A 14,346-nucleotide genomic window follows, 5' to 3' on the forward strand; every position below is an offset into this window, starting at 1 on the left:
GGGCTCTAAGCTGCACCCATGTTTTGTGATTTTTCGGGCCCCATATTCCTGGGAAACCATAACCGGCACAGGGAAAGGAACTGTCCCCCCTACCCTGATGTGTGAATTTCACACGCCGTCGGGCTTGGTATTGGGTACTCTGCCATCACCTACCAAACCTTTGGGTTGATTACTGTGTTCATGGTTTCTTATTGATACATAATATTTTTATTCTACCCAGGTGTTTCGGAGGATTTGAAGTACCGTAATAGTTTAATAACAGAGGGAGAAGTTATTGTCAAGTGGCAGTAAACCGCCGGTATTGTCACGATAATACTCCTAAAATTAAACAAGAACTTCTATAGTTCATCCAATGTTCACTCTATATTCAGAAACTTTAAATCTTGCAAATGCGACTCGCCCATTTTAACGAAAGTTTAAATGGATTACAACAATTAATTTACAAACGCCAAAGTTCAACCGTTGTAATCGAAAAATTGCATTGATTTTTACGATAGGAAATATTGGAAAACTCGATTGACTTACTCAAAGGCATGAATCATTCGAGATAGAACTAATTCATACCTAAATAAGTTGCACAAGTCCAATCTTTGCCCCACACGTTTCGTTAGGAAACCATTTGCCTATTGACATTCGCTGGTAGCATGCTTTTTGTCTCTGTTCCACGTGTTACATCACACAAAGTATCCCTTGGCAACCCACCCTCCAGGTGATTACGTGAGACCTCGTATCCGGTTCCGCTACCAATAAGTTTCCACCCTTTCAATGCGTTCGATAAGTGAATCTCACAGACCTACCTCAAGCTAATGCACATAATTAAAATGTAATTAATTGGAGTCCCCTCTCCGCACCAGCCCTAATTTTTGCCTTTTTATTCCCGAAACGCTCTCTATTTCCTGCCGTAACTACTGGTGCTTTTCTCCCTTCCACTCCTCGCCTCCTATTCCTTACTCTTCGCTTCTCCGTCAATCTTTCCTAATCTCCTTCCACCTTGAGATATTAATACTCATGTGTGTCATTGAGTACAGTCAGTCACCTTTCACCTGAACTCTACCGCTTTACTTCTTATATAAATTTGCTTCCATAACACAGGAAAATATACGTGGCCTCGGGAGGTAAAACTACCTCCGCCATTTATTGGCACTTTTCAAACGCGATAAATATTTGCAAATATATTCTAATACATATTTAATGAAATGATACGGAGTAAGTAAAGCAGTACACTAGTACAATGATTTCATACTACTCAGTATTTAATAACTATACAAATATAATACTATACAAGTGATTCACCAAGTAAACGGCTAGGATACTTGGTTCTCAGGTGTGCATGAGTGTGCATTCTTCAATCAAAGTGCGTGGATAATTGGTACAGAGGTATATGGCCGTCAATGATGCTTAATTTCTGACTCTTATGCCTTTTCAGGGCATTTTATTGCAAAATTTCCACGAGAGGTTTTTTAAAGCATACATTTTTAGCCTTAGAGCACAAAATTTCATTGATGAGAAAATTTATAATTTAGTTTTATTTTTAATGGTAAGCTTAAAAACAGGCATGCATAATCGGAAAATGAATTCAACTTGCGAATCCGCTAGGGTTCTATTGGAATTTCGAATTGCCAAATATTTTTTAGAAAATCTTTGCATTCGTGTCGAGTGCCTAATCATTTCTCCAGCTACTCGCTCATGTAAGGAAAGCAGCCTTTAATCAGTAACAAGGTACTTTGATAAAATACGAACACTCTACTGCTTTATGATATGTGTAAACCATGCTCATCTATGTCAGTCTCGAATTGACTTCAAAATCGAGTATAATTATTTGGACAAATAAAATACTCTCATTTTACACATAAACAATAATTTTCAACGGCTTCTTGCAAATTTTTACTATAATATTTGCATCTACTTAATACCCCGCAAGCCGCCGCAAGGGCGTGTGGCGGGGTGTGTTAGAGCACCACCCGTAATTAAGAAAAATAAACCTTAAGCAAAAGCCACAAATGCATACAGTCCACAAACAAAACAAAATAAAAACGTGCATCAATTCACAAAAGTTATAGCTGACGTACTTGTTACGCACTACTACCTTAATAAACGCGTAATTTATTTTTATGGCTACTTTTCGTCAGACCTGGTTGGTATGCTATATGGTCAGGGTCGACCAAATTTTTTGGTTACCAAAGCGTGAATTACTCTGTGTGCCCCTTCATTCACCACATTCAGGGCCAGTGCTCCAAAATTAAGGGCAAGCAAATTTTATCTCCCCTTCCACAGACTGTTCTAAATATGACGTCTCTCCTTGATGCTGTGTTTACCCCGGTGACCAGCTGTTAAAATCTAGACGGGTTACACCATATGCCTTATTATCCTCCTACCTGGTTGGAGTAGCCCCCACATCAGGGTAGAGCCGACCCTGCGCGGAATCATGTACTACATTTAATTAACCCGTTTTAAAATATTCCAAAAATAAATGACGACTCCGGGCAAGCTGCAAGTAATATTGCCTGTCTAAATGGGAGACTTTATAATGACAAAATGTTATCTACCTACAACAGAAAACCTGGAAACTGTAGGGGTGCAAATATCTACATCTACTTAGCAAGCTGCCGCACGGGCGTGTGGCGGGGGTGTTAGGACACCACCCGTAATTAAAAAAGAAAAAAAAACCGCATGCAAAAACCACAAATTTATACAGTCCACAAACAAAACATGGTATACATTCATACAAGGACACTTACACCCCACACACATGCAAGCACTCAAACTACCAAATCACATACGCATGTACCTGAAAGTATACCTAACATCTTTGCAATGTTTAATTTTGTTCCGACTTTTAAATTAAATGTTTTTAATATTTCTAAAGTGACGGTTTCTCGCTGTTATGATTTTCGACTTTTCGGGGAAAGAATGAGTATTTGTATCTGTCTGTACTGGAATCTATCTCCCCTATTTTATATTTGTGGCCTGATCTATCAGGAGTGGGGTCATTTTAATTGTGGCCTGATCTAAGTAGAGTGGGGCCATTTTAATTCCTTTAGAGTCATCGTTAAACTCATTTGTTCTGAACATTTCGAAAAGTCTACGTCGCGCTTGTTCTCTTCGTATTTCAAGTATTACAACAGGAGACTGGCTCATGGAGAGTATATTCTTCCCCCAAACTGCTAGAATATCAGTCTTGATACCATCCCAAAAAAAGAAGGAAAACAGCAGGACGTGAGTACCATAAGTTTGATTTTAACCGATGTAAAGAAACTTAGAATCATCAAAAAAAAGTATGGAGAAAAGAGTACGTGACTTCTTGAAAGAAGATCAATAGGCGTTTAGAAATGGGACAGAAACACGTTAATTATTTCCGTGGCAAGAATAATGTCACTATAGGAACAGACCAAGGAGTATACTCAGGATGTATTTGTATGTTTCGCAGGTTTTCAGATGGCGTTCGACAGAGCAAACTGGATACATTTAAGGAACATTTTCCAGAAGATTTGATAAGACAGAAGAGAAAGGCGGCTTGTCCGGAAACTGTAAATATCCCAGACTGCACCAGAGCAAACTGCAGATGGGGAGTCGGGATGGATAGTGCTAGTCAAGGAAACAAATGACAGGAGAATGTCCATTAACGCCTGTTATTTTCAATATGCCTGCGGAGGATATGGTAAAAGAGGCAAGGGAAGGGCTGGAGGTTGGAGTAGAAAATAATGGGGAACACTCTTCATGGTGGTTAGGGCTGCAGGTGATCATTCGTTAACTAGCTAATTAGCCAAGGGATTACAATCATTGCTTAGAACATTGCTGAATCAGTGTTTGAGTGAGGAATAGAAATTAGTCATATGAAAAAAAGGTAATGAGATTCTCATGAAACCAGAAGGAAAAAGTATCGTAAGCATTTAAATGGAGATTTATACACTAAAACACAAAGAAATATTAACTTTTATTAAGTTTGCAGTATTAAGTACATTAAAAGCAACCAATATCAAACAGTATTAAGGACATTTGCAGAAGATCAGCGTTAGGTAAAGAAGGGCTTCCAAAGGACGGTTTTTAATGGTAGAGACCTTAGATACAGATAAGCAGGAAAGACTATTAAAACATTAATTTGGAGCAAAGTTTGACATGGCTCGAATACTTGGTCGTTGTTACCTGATGATAAGCCAAGATCAGAGGCATTAGAGATAAATATGTGGAGAAGACTCACGAAAATGAAATGGACAGAAAGGAAAACAAAGGATGAAGCTCTAGGTATGATAGGAATGAGAGAATGTTGTTGGGAGAAATTTGAAGGCAGGACAAGAAGATGTAGGAGATGTTAATAGTCAAAGGAATGTTGAAGTTAGGAATAGAGGGGAGAATATTCGGAAAGCGAGATAGAGGGAGGACGACAAGGTATTTTGGACGTAATTAAGGTAGGTTGAAAGCATGCAGAGATATTTGTGCATCATGGAGTCAATGGGTATTCTGTGTAATGTTATTGTGTATGTCTTAAGATTAGATTATGTACTATGTGTAATGTCATGGTCCATTGAAAGCCCACCCTAACCCGGAGGGCTACTTCTAATAATAGCAATGGGCTGAAGACCACAAAGTACAGCAAAGATAAAATTTATACATGCGTCAAAATAATAATCAGTAGTTAAGATGACCCTCAGTCTAAAATGTTCTTTGAAAAATACACTTTGGGAGGTTGGGATTACCAAGCGGTAAATTGACACAAAGAATACACATCAAAACTTTTTGTGTTATTAGAAAAAACGAAAAAGAGATAATGTCTTTGGATAGACCTTTGCTGGATTTGATTGGGTTTGTTACCCTGCAATAGTATCGTGATACATTTCAGCTCTAGATCATCTACTAATGAAGGAGTTCAACAGACTACGACACAGTCTGTTGAACATTTATCATCAGTTAGTATTACCGTATGACATCATCAGTAAAAAATGTATCTTTATTCCTTTGGAGAAATGTAACAAAACCCGATTTTAGGAGTCAGTATTGTTATTAAAAAAATAAGCCTCCAAAAAGTTTCACTAAAGAAGCTTTGGAAAGAAGCGTGATTTTTGTTCCAGTTTTCATGATCAGTTAGATTGCATTTTTCGCTATTATGAAATTGGGGACAATTGATTGTGTTTCGCAAATATCGTTGAGTAAATAATTCATCCTCTACGTGGTGTAGAAACATTAACTTGTTACGTGGTCATGAACATGCGTGAGCATAGAAGGCTTATCCGTATATAAGGTTTTCTGGCATAATAATGGACGTCGAGATGACTGGATGCATGTTTCAAATGCTAAAATCTAGGTCAACCGGGTAACACAATAATTACTTCGCTGACGATAAATCGGAAATCACTTCCCATATCGATCTAAATATTTTACAATGGTCAGTAATGGAAAAGAAAGGTCAAATCCCAACGAAACATTCTCCCACACATACACATGTTAATTAATGTTTACAATGTGACAACTCTTTTTCCTTGTTCCTTCAAGTAAAACGTGACTTTTGAACCGAGGCCATGGTTGAAATAAACCCTGTAGCGGTCAGTTTTACAGACCCTTAGGCTGATAATGTGATTTCCCTAACGAGCGGCTCTCCAAAAATAAATCACCTGCTTCTTACTTCAGTGATGCCTTTATTAGAGCAGCCGCAAGGACCCGATCGAAAAAGTTGCTCCGATTGGTCCGACGCCACATTAGACACAACACTGTTTATGTATTCTGTGTTTTTATTTACTTCCATTCTAAGAGATAATATCATTTCGTGAGCATTTACACATGCACGTTCATCGTTGCCTATTACAGTAATTGTGTCTCACCAACTACTGCCTGCATTCTCTAGTCCGGCGTCCTCCAGGGCTATGAATTGCGAACGCCTTCTCTGTGCTCAATCAATCCTTTAATCACCGTTCGCCTTTTTTCTCTCATAAATATTATTCCTTTACCTGCTCGCCCATCATTTTACTCTTTCCACTGTGTCAATATGAACAGAATTGATCTCACCTTCTCATCTTTATTGCTAATTAAGAAAATATTCCTTCAAGCATGTCAATTACATCTGACATCCGTCGTGGTCCAAATATCAAGCCTACCTCCCGGCCTACATCTACTCTCCATGATTGAGTAGTGACATCAGCAATTTCTATCTCTATCTTTCTATTTCATTCGGGTCCAATATATTAACTCTACCAACATATAGTGGTATCAGTGCAACCATTAACAAAATGCATATCCTTTTCAAGTTAACCATGTTCTGAAAACGACCCTTCGTTTTTGCAAGCCTCGGCGCATTTAGTCCTTAAAAAACTGCCCTCCCTTTGCATATCTCAAGAATGCCAAGATCTCACCTTACCATTTAGATTGCGTCAACTCACCCAGCCCCTGCCGCCCCCTCACTTTTCCCAACCCAGCCTGGCAACTGTCATATACTACGTTGAATAGCACCGGTAATAATGGACAACCCTGCCTAACCACTCTTCCTAACACAGCCCATCCGGACTCTTCATCCCCCACTCGCACCTGAGCAGTCTGAGACACGTGCAGGTTGCGGATTAGTCTCCTACCCTTAAATTTATGAAACAGATAAATGCATCCTAATTGCATTCTATATGCATCTCCATTAATGATTACTGCTATGGAATGACTCATGCCTCTCTCCTTCCTGAACTTAAATTGATAATTCCCAACAATTCCTTTCTCCTTTTATTGATGATCTTGAGGATCAGTTTAGATGTGTGCAAAATCAAAATTATTGATCTCTTGTCCTCACACATTACTGCCTTCTCTTTTTTGGAAATGGATCTAAGGCTGATCTGACGAAGTCTTCCGGCCTAATGCCTCCCTCATAAACGAGACGAATTAGTCCATAAAAACTCTTCCTTCTACGTTTCCCTAAACCATTGAATAATTCCGCAGGAATGTTGTCTACCCCCACCGCCTTGTTTGATTTCCATTCCCTCATTGCCCTTTCTATCTTGCCATCGAGTAAGCCTGAACCTCAGCTATCCTCATCTACGTCATGTTCTCTTCCTATGCCTAGACTCTCTGGCCTCATATATTTACCACACGTATATAGTTTTCCTATAAATTCCTACCTTATCTCTTTATTTTCCACTGGTCTCATCAATAATTTTCCTGAGTTATGTTTGATTGTGTCTACGGCTTTCCCATCTCTCCTCCTGAGAGGTATTCATCCTTCTGCATATCGCACCAATTCCACTCGTCTTTGGTAAACTTTCCACCTCATCGCGCTGCGCCTTCCACCACGCTTCTTTCGCTCTGTTCCTTTAATTTACTCTAACTCTTCATAATTTCTTCCAATTATCTTTTTCAGTTAACATTATTCAAACATCTTTTCGCGTCTATCGGTCTAGTCTATATCAGTCAGCATCTAGCCCAGCACTTCTGTAGATGATGTCAATTGTTTTTCTGAGGATTTCTCAATGCGGTCATCAACTTAAGATATAATGTACATTTTTCTCTCTAGCTTAATGGTTAACTATGTACATACAACTCGTATATCTATTACATCTTTCTTATCGAGGAATTGCAAGGAGAGTCAATATGGCTAATTATCTACATCTCATGAGTACGAGCATTAAAATTACTAAAACAATTACTTAAGAATATGATAGCTCTTTAACTTCCATAATACTAGTAATTTAAATTATTATTGTGTCCGCTTGAATTGAAGGGCGTTCATTGAAAATAAAAAAATAAAGCCCATATTTTTGTTCTGCACAAGGACGGTACAACTTCATTTAACTTTGACAGTTATGTAATATACGTGTATTATACGAAGAATAAAGTTAATTATGATTGTCATGATGAGGCAGAATGAATTAATCGACAGTTGTGAAAGTAATGCGCATGCTTTTATTGTCACGCGACTACCCAAGGCAGCGCGGTAAAACCGGGCGGAAAACGTAGTGGGAGGTATGCCCTTCCAAAACAGCTGGTCGTTATTTTGCTCCAAGCAGTCTGAGCGGAAAGACGTGCCTCCACGTGAACTGTGTTTTTCGACTTCCTAACACGGCGCGATGGAGCGTTCGCTTGGATTGCGATACGCCATCAAGTTTTGCGTGCAGCTTGGAAAAAATGCAACCGAAACATTCCAGATGCATCAACAAGTCTTCAAGGACAACTGCATTTCAAGTTCACAGTCCGGGAGGTGAGGAGGTTGTCGAGCCCCGTTCTGGACGCCCAACAACGGCCAGAACCGGCGACAACGTGAATCGAATCGAAGTTTTGCGTTCCAACCGTCGATTGAGCATCCAGCAAATTGCTGACACCCTACACATTTCCACATTTGCCGTACATGGGATAGTGACCGAGGATCTGGAAATGCGCGCAACACGCTCAAGCTCCACCATGACAATGATCCCAGCCACACGCCCTTCGTCATTACCAACTTCCTGGTCAGGAGCACCCTTACAGTCCCAGCTTGGCTCCGTGCGACTTTTTTTTGTTTCCCCGACTGAAGAGTGAGCTGACAGAAAAGCCTTGGGAGACCGTGGAAAACATTCAAAAGCATGTTATAGCAACGTTCAACGTTGTACAAAAACACGTTTATACAACGATCCTGAGAAACATTCCCGACGAGGAGTTTCAGGGTGCCTTCCAGACGTAGCAGACATGTATCTGCAAGTGTATTAATGCAGGGGGAGAGTATTTGGAAGAATTCCAAGCATTTGTACAAGTACGATCAATAAATCTCTGTTTTTCCCAGTGAATAAGCATTACTTTTATGGTGCACTCTGTATTTGATCCTATTCCTGAGGGGTGATTGTGCGAAAGCGTGGGGAGGAATGAGTCAGTGCACCACGGGCAGGGGCAAAACTAAGAGGGTGCCATTTGCACACCGCCACGGTGCCTGCACCGACCGCCGCCAGATCGCTATAGTCAACGCCGATAGTGCAAATGCACTTTTTCACCAGTGTTTTATTTCACCCCGGTTTGTTCCCACCATCGCGGCCTCAAAATTTCGCGGGAACTGAGAAAAATCCACTTCATTCACCAAGTCAGTGAGTTAGCGAAGTGCTGCTGTAATCTCATTACCCGCGGACCACCGAATTTTGACGTTTCTTGCATGCGCTGAGGCGTAGCGGAAGACTGCGAGCGACCGTTGGAACCGCAAGTGCTTCGGATGATAAGGGAAGTTTACCAATCCCCGTGTAGGGCACGTCAACACTCTTCATTGCCGTTCCAGCACGCGTATAAACGTCAATTTCTCCAGTCTTAGCAAGTATATCACTTTCTCAATTTATAACAATCGATAGAAATTGATGCTCACACTATCACAGACTTAATTGCCTTCAATGCAACCATTTCTCGCGAGTATGGCCAAGAATATTTTTTTATTTCTGTCGTTACGCCCCACACTAACTCCTTCGTTCTCCTAAAAGTACAAAATCATCTTAATTAAAAATAGATTAAGACACTACAATAAATGTAATTTACATAATTACAGGAGCGGAAGTTAATTTCCTTGGAGGTCCCGAGTGCGTCGTGCAAGTTAATAATCTGCCACAGGATTCACCCTGGTGCATAAGGTAATATCATTCCCCATCCTGTCAATCCCTGTTTCCCATTCGTCCTGCAAAATCCCCTCCTCATACACCTGCCCTCTCCTCTCGCCCGTCAATCGTGTCCTCAGTTTCCCCATTCGCAGAAAAAGGTGGTTGTGCCTTCGAAATATCCAAGAAGCAAAGTTAAGCCCTTTGTGTACAGTGATCTCCAAGCCCGTGACGCCATATTCAAATATTAGATAGATTTATGTAACTAAATATTTTAGTGAAAAATTGCGTAATACAGGAGGGTGAATCACTGTCAGGAGGAAAGAAGGGAAATCCGTGGACACAATCAAAAATGAGGCAGGAAAATTATTAATGGGACCACAGGAGAATGAAGAGATAAGGTAGGAGGAATATATATGAAAACTCTGCACGCATGATAAAGATATCAGGTCAGAAAGCTTAGACATAGAAGGACAGTATGACGTTGATGAAGATAGCTTAGGTCCAGGCTTACCAGAGGGCAAGATAGAAATGGCATTAAGGGAGATGAAATCAAATGAGGCCGTGGGGGAAGTAGACAACATTCCGGCGGAACTACCTAAAGGTTTAGAAAAATGTGGGAGGAAGAGAATTTATGGACTAGTTCATAGCATTCATGAGGGTGGGATATAGCCGGAAGTCTTCGTCAGATTAGTCTTGGTTCCAATTGCAAAAAAAGGAAAGACAGCGATATGAGAGGACTATAGAACAATAAGTTTGATTTTACAATTTTAGTGTAAAGTTTAGCGATGAATTTCGCAAAATAACTTGGTGAATACCCAGGAAACATTTAAATGAAAGGTGATAGACCGAAGCAAAATTTAAAAACTTTCGATTTCCGTAGCGTAAAAAAAACAAAAAGATAAGATATTTAACATATTTTTGTTTGCACAAAGGCATTATAGTTGAAACGGAGAGCAGGATTAGGAAAGATAAAGCATACAGTGATTTTAATTTCAAAAGGTTCTACGATCTATAGAAAGTACAGGACTAAAAGACTTGGTGGAGAAGTAAGTATTCATTACACTAAATTCACACCTCATTAGCCAGCGTAATTCATGCAACGAAAATGGCATACCTTTAGAAAGTGTTTGTCGCAACGCAGAGAACTGCGACGACATAATCCTATTCGTCTTCTCATTTTACACCTACCCAGATGTAAATATTAATGTTCTATATTAATACGATGGCCACACATCCACACTCGGCAACAAACGTAGCAACAGTATATTTATAATCGCTGGTGACATTGCCCTAATGTCAATTAATGGGGAATCCTACTGCGAAGAAAAATCTACAAAATATCGAGATACATGAGTAGAAGTCCTCCATGCGTTGTATTCGCAAAGTACCATTTAGAATAATTTGCTAAATCACCAATAGCCTACTAGATCTCTTTTCGACGTCTACGCCCGGAATTATAGCAAAAGTTAAAAAAATAGACGGTATCAGCGGCTATAAAGCTAGTCTTCTAGATAAGAAAACTATATTCTCGAAAGTAAACATGGAAAATCGTACAATATGCATTTTCAACAAGGTAGATTTTAACGGATTTCGAGACCGCTTAAAAAATTTAATTCAGATCGCCAATACAAAGAACATTTCGAAGTATTTTTTAAATATGTTATGTGACGGAATGGAGGTGCTTGTCCCATTCTAACTTAAATGCGACGCAAGGAATCAATATGGTACAGGGAAGAAGTCATAGCAACGGAAATAAAGCAAAGAAGGTTGCATTCACAGTTTAAAAGAGTTTGAAGTGTAATGACGTATTTTTCATGATCATATCTGAATATAAACTAAAAGAATGTCCTGGTACAACAAAAATCATCAAGTGCAAAGCCCTACGTATCGTGGAAACTAAAATTCTATTCGAATACCTAGACATAAACCCAAAGTCATTCTGGTTTTACGTATGAGAAATACATGTCCAACTGCACATTATTCAAGGGAGAAAATGGCGGAAGTATTACGGACAATGTGAAATAGCAAATGACTTTAAACACTTTTTTCCAGAGCCTTTACAATAAAGATACAAATGCACCATACGAAACGAGCTTCCAGAACCACCCGGGAAATACTGGCCAAGAAATGAAGAGAACAGTAGCTCCGTAGAATCAAAGTCAATAAAGCACCAGGTTCGAAAAAAATACCTGGTTGAATATTGAAGGATATATCTGAAGATATTGTTTCGTTTCTAGAAAGAATTTTTCTTGAGCTAATACAAAAAGGCCCAGTACCTCGCGACTGAAAGTTATTCCACTTAGCTGCCTTGCATAAAACCGGCGACAGTGAGAATCTCACAAATTGCCCATATCTTTAGCATAAATTTCATAGAAGATATTAGAATGAATTTTTTTTCGCAATATCATGAGCTGTCTCGATAGCAGGAAGATACTCAGCCATCGCCAGCACGGATTTAGGAAGAGCAGCTCTTCCGAAACCTAACCGTGTCTTTTTATTCATGATATTTTTAGACTGAGAGGAAAAGCTACTCACTTTAATGCAGTATTTTTGGATTTCAAGAAAAACTTTGGTAAGATCCCTCACAGTTAACTGTACACAAACTTAAACGGTATAATATCGATGAGAAAGTGATGAGTTGGATTTGGGACTTCTTGTCATGTCTCAAGCAAATAGTAGTCATCGTTGGGTTGTGCTCAACGGAGAGAGATGTACGAGGGTAATCCGGAAAGTAGTACCCGTTCGTGCCGCATGAAGTGCTGACGACGCGAGTAGCCGCTGGACGAGGTCAGATAGCTTCAGTGGCTTGTCTGCCTTCTCTGAGCCAAGTTGCGTGACGCTAGCATTGCCTGTGTTGTTTCTGTGATTGTTTACAATGTTTAAAAAAATTGAGAACGCCGCCAGTTGTGAAGTGAGGGCAGTGATTAAATTCCTCAATGCAAGAAACGTTCGCCCATGTGATATTCATCGCCAATTAAAGGAGGTGTATGGAGACAATGTAATGGACGAGTTGTCTGTTCGGCGGTGGTGTCGCAACTTCAACATGGGGAGGGGGAACACACACGACGATGAGCGTTCGGAGAGACCGTCTGTCATTACAGACCAACTGGTGAGCTCAGTTGACGAATTCGTGAGGAACGATCGGCGCGTCACAATTGATGACATCTGTGAGCATTTTCCCAATGTTTCTCGAACAATTGTTCATGAAATTGTTAAACACCATCTGCATTATGCAAAAATTTGTGCAAGATGGGTCCCTCGCGTATCTCAATGAGCTGGCGGCGAAGGACTATGCAGCAGGAATACAGAAACTTGTCACACGTTATGACAAATGCCTTAATTTGCTTGGAGATTATGTTGAGAAGTAGTTTAAAGTATCCTCTTTCAAATAAAATTTTTTATGTTTGTTAATATTTACTTTTGTGTCTTTATTTCACGAACGGGTACTACTTTCCGGATGACCCTCGTACCTTAGGGTGTCCCCCAGGGAAGTGTAATAAGGCCGGTTCTATTCTTAATATACACTTATGACTAGAGTTCATGTGTCAGTAGAAACCTTAGATTATTTGCAGATGGCACGGTGGTATACAGATAAATAACCACAGCAGATCGTGTGCTGCACTCAAGAAGTTCCGACACTATATGGTGTGGTGTAAGGAATGGGGATTGATACTGAACATAAGCAAATTTGCAGTTTCGAAATTTTGGAGCAAAATAAGTGACGACGTAAATTATGCAATACAGGGTTCAGTGTTGACTACGGCAGACCAAGTAAAATATATGGAGATAGTCTCAACACCACACCTTTCATTAGGAGCACAAATCAGGGGAATATGTTGATCCATCTTAAGAAACTCGGCTTCATTGAACAAGCGGTTGGGTATTATAAAAAGAAGGTTAAAGAGAAGCTGCTAATAAGCAAGGTGAGCTCGCGTAAGTCAGGCTACATTTGGAACACGCCGCACGTACTCTATAATAGAATTAGGTAAAGTTCCGAGAAAATCTGCCAGCTTCCTCAAAGATTAATACGATAAGAAGACCAGTGTGACAGATCTTTTAGAGAAATTAGGCTGGGAGCCTGTTGAAAGGTGAAGAGGAGAATCAAGAGTTAGATTTTTAACAAGGTTCAGAACACAGGAGGCCATCAATGACACTAAAGGAATTATTATGGCGCTAAACCATTTGGGTAGGTTAGACGAAAAATATAAGGTAAAAGAGAGAGACTTCAGTACTTATGGATACAAACATTCTCTATTTCCTCGGACAATCAGGAATCATAATAGTAAGAAATCGAAGTCATAATGAAAATGGTTAATAAAATCAAATTACAAGCTAGGACAAGATTAATCGCTGCGTGGACACATGATGCATTCATAGGTGCATGTGCATAGATATGTTAGTTCTTAGCATACGTATAGGGTGCGGCTGCATAACATGCTGAATTGACCAGGATTTTAATTCAAATCTGCAAATTATGCAACCTATCTCTCAATTTGCATGCGTGTAAGTTAAAACAGGTGTTGTATGAATATAATCGGCTGTGTGGTTGTGCATTGGTAAGTTTTTGTTTGTTTTACATGTGGTTACATTCTATTTCACGGGTGTTATGCTTAAATCCCCCATGTGCCCCTTTGGCAGCTTGCGAGGTATTTTGTAGATGAACGGTCACCTATGGTTCAAATGGTAGGCGCCAGACGAAAGACTGTCCTCGCAGTGTTTCTTCCTCGGTGAGACGGCTAAAAAGACGTTTAAATCAAAAGTGGACAGTCATGGAGGGATAGTATCACGATAAAAACACTATTGAGGAAGGAAATGGAAAACCACCTCAACTACT

The sequence above is a fragment of the Hetaerina americana genome, unplaced genomic scaffold, assembly GCF_022747635.1.
Source record: "Hetaerina americana unplaced genomic scaffold, ioHetAmer1.1.p SCAF_13, whole genome shotgun sequence".
Taxonomy (NCBI): Eukaryota; Metazoa; Arthropoda; class Insecta; order Odonata; family Calopterygidae; genus Hetaerina; species Hetaerina americana.